This window comes from Phaethon aethereus (genome assembly GCF_964289735.1).
Source record: "Phaethon aethereus genome assembly, chromosome: 1".
Classification (NCBI taxonomy): domain Eukaryota; kingdom Metazoa; phylum Chordata; class Aves; order Phaethontiformes; family Phaethontidae; genus Phaethon; species Phaethon aethereus.
Genome location: NC_138575.1, coordinates 24,871,082 through 24,879,141, shown reverse-complemented (window position 1 = coordinate 24,879,141; position 8,060 = coordinate 24,871,082).

The window sequence follows — 8,060 nt, the reverse complement described above, 5'->3', positions numbered from 1 at the left end:
ACTGCAGATTAGATTTTTGTTTGCCAGTACTAAGTCTACTTCTTTGTTTAAAATGAGACATATTTCTTTTCCAAATTTAATACACTCATTAAGTATGCTTGCTCTGCGATTGTGTTCTTAGCTAATTTGCTTAGCAATAGGATTTTATTTTCTGATGAGGCAGCTACCCAAAAGACTTCTGTAGAAATGAACAATAATGGACATTTGTTACCTCTTTGCATAGTAGTTTTTCTATATGTTAAATTAGATACTCCCTAGCTCTAAGAATGTTGAAATACTGTTCTTTATTCTAAAACCTCAGCTGTCTGACTAGCTATAGAAGTTTGTGCTTCGTTCACTGATGCTTAAAAACTTATGCTGGCTAAGAAGGCTACTGCAAAAATAATATAATTTATGTAACTTCCCAAGGAGTCGATGTGTTAGTGGGGCACATATTCTAAAAGCAAGATAATGGGCAGAAAACCCAACACTTCAGAAGCACCGGATCTTTCCTTTTGTTGTAAACACAGGAATAAAACCAGGAATATCTTAAGATATTTCTGCAAGAAAAGTACAACATTCATGGGTACAAGGTAATTAAAAGCAAAATGGCATCACTAAGATGTTTAATCTTTTAAGTGCTTGTACTTAATATTGGAGCATTTGTTTGTATGTCCATTCATTGCACGTGGATTTTGGTAAGTGTGCTTCAGTTGTAGACAACAGTGGACAGAAACCTAGGCAGATATTTTCCAGGAAGTCATTCAAAGAGCTTATTCAGGAGTGCAATTGTGTGACCACAGATGAATAGAACGATTTCTATAACAGCTATTTAAGTATTACTAGTAGTCTTTCTTGCTCTGTTATTTTCATTAACTGAAGCGATTGCTTTTCTATGATATATACTAAAACCTGAGAATTTTTTTCCTGATTTTTTAAATAGAATTCTTTATGAACCAGTTTATTTGGAAAATTCAAATTCTTCAGCTTTAGGAAAGTCTAACTATGGTTATTATCACAGGCATCATTGTCCTCTCTGTGGAAATCTGTAGATGCCATCATGAAGTGGAATCCTTTTGTATTTAACAATGTGATGGCAAACAAAAAAGCCAGTCTCCACCCCACTAGGTCTGCAGTCAAAATACACTCAGACAACTAGAACTGGAGTTTATTTATAAGATAGTGAGATACATACTTTGAAACTAAGAAAATAGAACAGGAAGCGAGAGGAAACTTGGGAAGAGGTGTTACTGGGAAGCCTATTCTTATTAAGTTACTTAGTTTTCACTAGTGTGATAATGGTGCCAGTTTTCTAGACATCATTGCGTTTTCCAGCCTGGAGAAAACTTCAATACATAAAATGAATTATAAAATACATAAAATGAATTATAATTTAAGAAAAAGCAGACTTTTTTGTATATATCAAATACCCCAAAAGCACAAAAAACATTTGTTCTTTTTCTTGAAAAATCTTTCACTGTTAGGGTTCAATTCTGGGCTGTAGTGGGATTATTCAATATATATGTCTCTCTTTAATTTTTTTCCTGCTTTTTTACATTTAATTCTCACTTTGGCTTTGCATCAATTTTTTTTTTTAATTATATATTTCTTTTGGCTTTCAGTGAGATGAAAGTAAAATTAAATGAAAATCAAAACTAAGTAAATAAAGGAGGGGAAAGACCGGTGGCTTAAATAGAATGACTAGTCACTAGTCATGTTCACTTCCTAGCCTGAGATATCCTGAATGTTTTCTAAGAGGTTCTTAATTCAGGTTTTAACTTAAAGGGCCATTAAGTGATTTTGTCTACCCTGAAGCTAAAGCATTGGGCATCCAGTGCACTTAACCTCTTTAGCTTCAGTGTTCTGTGAAAAACTGAACAGAAGTTGTTCTACCATGAATGACAGACCACCTTATTTTAAAGCTTTTATAACTTTGAAGATCTTTGTCTTTAATCTTCCAAACTTTTCCATCTATTTATTTTCTTAGGCTAGATGATTATTTTTTGAAGCTTCTGTATTACAGAAAACCAGAAACAACATGTTCCAAAAAACATAGTAAACAAACTTTTTTTTTACATTTGGAAACAGCCAAAATATTCAAACTGGGGCAAACTATGCCATTTGGTTTTTGACCATGAATGAAGAAGTGTCCGTTCATTTGACCAAATGAAAAAGTGTCCCTCAGCAACTGAATAAGGGGGAGCACAGGAAAAACTTTTGACTTCTGTAATAGTATCGGATATAACACTTTAGTGATTATTTTGCACTCGTCTTTACTTGCAGAGTTTGCTTAACTCAAGAGTGCTTGTGTTTTCATCCACTACCTGCCATATTTTTTTGAGTGTACTGGTGTGATTACATGCTTCTGGACTTCAATGGGACTTAAAGCCACATGGAATTTTGTGGAAATAAGGATTCTTCAGCTGTGTTAAGACCTTATTTAACAGACTTCTGAGCTCTTGAGAGGTGCTGCATGAGCTCAATTTCCATAAAAGTGTCAGAACAGATATTCAGGACCTCCAGAATTATGAGAATATGCTGATGTGTTCTTACAACCTTGGCAATGGAGTTATTGCCATGGTCTCTGACATATAGCACACCTGGGAAGGATGGTAATCCGAAGAAAGACTCTTTAATAATAGCAGATGCTCAGAATATTGGTTCTTTGTTGTACTACAAAAGCATTTTGTCAAATTGAAGAAAATGGTTTTTAAAAATAAGATGCAGTCGACAGGGACAAGCAAAAGATACTGCACTTAAGCAAAAAATAGTCAACTGCATAAATACATGAGGGTAAACTACGGACTAAGTGGCAGTTCTCTAGAGAAAAAACGAATGAATCACAAGCTGATTGTGAGTCAGCCATGTCATTCTGTTCTGAAAAAGAACAAATGACATAAATAACCTGTACGATACATAAAATAACCTTTTGGTTCAAGAGCTCTGATAAGCTGAAGTAATGCGTTCAATTTCTGTCACAAAACTTCAAGAAAAACAGAGGTCAGTTGGAGAGGTTCTGAAGGACATCAGCAGGAATGATGAAAGGCTTAGGAAACATGATGTCCAAAGATGGATGGAAAGACCTGGGGTTATTTAGCCTAAAGTCAAGAGTATGTTTTTCTCATGTGGAGTCATGTGGTATATGAAATATAGAAACAAAGAAGAAAGAATTGTTTCTGTGTGTCCGTGGTACATATGAAAAGAAGTAATAAGCTTAAATTCCGAAATGAATTATTCATATTAGACAACAGGACAGATTTTCTTACGTAAAAAAAAAAGAAAATTGAGGCATGGAATAATTCTCCTGAAATCTGCACTATGGAATGGACTGTTTGGACCGGGTTAATAAAATATTTAGTTTAACTAGATGATCTGTCTCAGAGTAGATGAATGTATAAGATACATTATGAAGGTCATTTCAACTTTATTTTTCTATGGTTCTATAAGATTTGGTATGAAACTTTTACTTACTTTAAATTTATTCGCTTCTTAAAGCTGTATTTTTCTCAGTTAGGCAATATTATTCTAAGCTCTTTATGTGAACCCAAAGCAATCGCTAGCCAAGGTTGGAAGTTTGTTCATATGGAGACTATGAAATAAATATTTACAAATTGTTGTTTTTCATGGCTTAGTATGTGTTCATTGTATTTGATTGGATGTGGTTAATACGTGCTTAAAAGCTGTCATTTAGTTTTATTTTACACAATCTTGCATGATTGTTCATTGCCACATTTTCATGCCGCATTAGTTCTTTGTTCTTTTTTTGTATACTGACAGTGTCATTCAGTTTTGTGGTTTGTGTGTTTTAATGTTATTGGTTTGTTGTCTTTTAGATACTCATAAAAATCTAAGAAGAATTGCTAAGTGGTTCAAAAATAATTTTAAAAATTTATTTGATAATTTGATTAATATCAAAAAGGAATAAACATTGTAAACAGTGTTTTCTGATGTATCATAATTACACGTGTGTTCAACTGAATTGACTAAAACTAGGTGCTCAACCAACCATCTAACTATTTTGAAAAATTGCAGTTGGATGCTGCACTTGTACTGAATATAGACAAGCATTCCTGATCCTGATTTCTGCATCTTTAAGAAAGCACTCAAGCATAACAGCACCAGATTTGGAGCTTGCAACTCTTGCTAATACAAATAGTCTTTTCTTAGAGGAGAAGGTCAGTTTATTTGCATCTGGTTATTAATGTTGATATAATTTATAGCTGTAGAGAGGATGGCCAAGATGGCATTTCCTAAGAAAGCAGGACATTTTTCCAAGAAGACACATTAGGAAGAGTCATTTAGGTCACATTTGTCTCAACCTTGGTGAACGTGAGTATTTCTTTGCTGGTTTAGCGTGAACCTTTTGTGTGATTCTGTTGACAGGACAACATTACAAATGATCAAACACTATGTATCTGAATACGTCTTCTCAAATGTGAAGCTGTCTCTCAAGTATTTACAACAGTGAGGATTGCAGGAGTTTTTGCTTCTCTGGGGCTTAGACAGGTGGATTCTTCTAAACAAGGTTCATTTCTTTTTAAGAGTAGGGACTACTGAAGAGGTCAGCAATATTACCAAAAAGATAATTACCAAAAAAGTCCGTGGTGGGTTGGCCCCAGCTGGCAGCCAAGCACCCACCCAGCTGCTCGCTTACTCTCCCCACCCTCAGCGTGACAGGGGAGAAAGTGGAACAGAAGCGAGACAGCTCGTGGGTCAAGAGAAAGACAAGGAGGTCACATACCAATTACTGTGGCAGGCAGAATGGACTTGACTTGGGGAAATTCTTTTACTGCAAATTAATATAAATATTTAATTACTCTTTCAGGTATTAAGAAACAAAAAACAAAACAAGAAAAAAGCATTAAAACATTTAGGGAAAATCCCTTTCCCAGGCTCAACTTCACATCAGACACCTCTCCTCCCACCTTGTTACAGCCGCGGGTTATACTCAGTACCTTCAGTGAAGCAAGGAGCAGCAATGGCAGAGGGGGCTGGTGATTGCAGTTGGGACATAGTGGTTTCTGTTTGTTGCTCCTTCTTTGCTCTTTTCCTCTCTCTGTCTTGGGTCTTCCACAGGCTCTGTCCCTTCAGGAATATCTGCTCTGCCATGGAGCACCTCCTGCCCCTCTGACCTCGGTGTTCTTCTGCTGTTTCCTTCTGATTCCCTCCTCCTATCTCTGTTCCTTGATTCTTTCCATGTTCCCTCCTCCTCTCTCTGGAGTTTTCTGTCCTTTCTTAAGTACATTTTCACAGAGGCAACACCGACTTCACTGATGGGCTCAGCTTTGGCTTGCAGTGGGTCCAGAGCCATCTGGAACTGAGTGTGTCCAGCACAGGACAGTCCCTGAGCTTCTTCCACAGAGGCCACCCCTGCAACTCCCCACCACCGAAACCTTGCACACCAACACAGAAACCTTTATCCACATTGCTTTTTCACATAGAAAATCTATATCCCATCATCACTCTTTAAGAACTGAATCGAATCATCAGAAATTTGAAGTTCTGCATGTGCTCGTCAGCTTTAATCATTCCTTTATTCTCAGCCTGCCTCACAGCTTTTAATTTAAACAAATAATATATAAAATTTATCTTTTATAGCTATTAGTCTGATTTATGTGATATTCAACAGATATTGCTATCCATTGACAAAGATGATTTCTCATTTGTACTAATATCCAGCTCTAAATTTCTCTCAGGGTGGGCAAAATTTTTTCTTATTTATTAAGTTATTATTGTAGCAAGTAGGAGCTTTATCAGGAATTAACGCCATATTGTCCAGAAGAGAGCAACAGCTACTGACAGTGCTTTCAACCAGTAGAGGACAAGAGAAGGCCATCGAGGTAATAAGGTCAGCCTGATGAGAGGTAGTTTTAGCACAGCAGCAAATTAAGCATTGCCAAGGTCAGCAGTCCAATTTCTTAGTGAGTCATCTGTCTATTTTCCTGTTGGTCTGACAGAAGCCAGTCTCCACATGTGAGAAAAAGTCAAGAGGGAAAAAAAGCTGGAAGGCATGAACTGTGGTGGACAAGATTTTGAAAAAAGGATCATGTAGGTAGGTCATTACCTTAATTGGAGAAATATCCAATAAACATTCCAGATGATTCAAATATCCCACAGCTAGTGTATTTGACTAAATGACAGTAGAAGTCACAAACAGAGATAATTTTTTAAAAAGGGGCAAAAAAGGACCACAGTAGAGATTAAAGAGAATTACTTTGTATCTCTCTCAAACTCTGAAAATGCCATCACCACCTATTAACTACATTTTTTCTCATCTACCCTTCTTCATAGTAGTTTCATACAACTCTTGGGATCAGAAGAAGAAAACAAGGAGATGAGGATTTCTGTATTCATGTGGGTCAGCCCTATGGAGAGGGCTTTCTACAGAGGTTTCTTAGAATGGTGGTACTGCAGTTTGGCACATCTCACAAATGGGAAGATGCGGAGATGACAGTCATGAAGTTCATAGGCAAGATGATGGTAAGGTGTTGATTAATTGGTAGTCTGTTTACTACCATCATCTCACTCTAAACTTAACGATCACTGAAATACAGAGTGATTTGCCACATGATGTGCTTGTAAAACAAAGTATCACACACTGTTCAGAATATTAAAAATCTTCCTTTCTTATAGAGATGTCAGGAATCAGATTGTTCTGGAAATGTTTATCAGGTGGTACTGGTAAAATGGAAATTTACTGCCTCAAATGTAGGAGAGAGCATAGCTTCCACTGATATCAACAGGTGTTGCATGTAACCATCTATATAGAGTGACATTTCAGAAATTAATGGATATTTATGGAAAGTCATGAACAATCCTTGTATGAATTATTTAACTGTCAGAGGCGTATCTACATAGAAAACCAGAGAAAGGTGATATGAAAAACTGAAATGAAAAACAAGATAGAAAAGGAACAGGACAAGAAAAAAGAAGGCTATAAAAACAATGAAAGATACATGTATCATTTTACTATCTGTCCAGACATCTATAACTTAAAATAAATCTATACCATCTCCCTTAGGGCATAAACTAGGATGATAAAGAACTCCAAGAAAGGGGAGACTAACAACCAGGTTTTAGTTTTATTGATAACTAAGGAGATGTATCCCTATAGTAGACTTAAAAATTTTATAAGGCTCTTCTAATAGCCGAAGGATGTCAGCTATTGATGAGTCTTGTGAAATATTAGAACTCATCAGGTGGGGCTATAAGTCTGACATAATGCTTTACCTTTAATTCAATGAAATAATAATTATACTCTTTTTAAATATTGCTGAAAAAATTTTCACAATTTTCCACAAAAAGGGGAAACATCCTCAGAAAGTAAGAATCAGTAACTGTCATTGTCTGTTCTAACTGTAAGAACAGGAAAACAATCTGGAAAAATAAAAACTGGCCTCAGAGAACAGTAAACGTAATATGTTCGCTATTCCAGGTGAAAAATAAAAATTAACTGCACCTATTGGCTGCTTGAAGTGGTGATGTCCTATGCCCTCTTACGTCTCTGTGATATAAAAATGAGTTAATGTTTACCCAAAATGGAGCCTTTCTCTGAGAACTTCCCATGTTGAACATAGTTTTCCCTTTCTGAACACGTTGCATTTTCCCCATGCAACGCTACAGGCTTGGGGAGGAGTGGCTGGAGAGCTGCCCGGTGGAAAGGGACCTGGGGGTGCTGGCTGACAGCCAGCTGTACATGAGCCGGCAGTGTGCCCAGGTGGCCAAGAAGGCCAACAGCGTCCTGGCCTGTATCAGAAATAGTGTGGCCAGCAGGAGCAGGGAAGTGATTGTGCCCCTGTGCTTGGCACTGGTGAGGCCGCACCTTGAATCCTGTGTTCAGTTTTGGGCCCCTCACTATAAGAAGGATGTTGAGGTGCAGGAGCGTGTCCAGAGAAGGGCAACGAAGCTGATGAGGGGTCTGGAGCACAAGTCTTATGAGGAGTGGCTGAGGGAACTGGGGTTGTTCAGTCTGGAGAAGAGGAGGCCGAGGGGAGACCTTATCGCTCTCTACAACTACCTGAAAGGGGGTTGTGGCGACGAGGGTGTTGGTCTCTTCTCCCATGTAACTAGTGATAGGACAA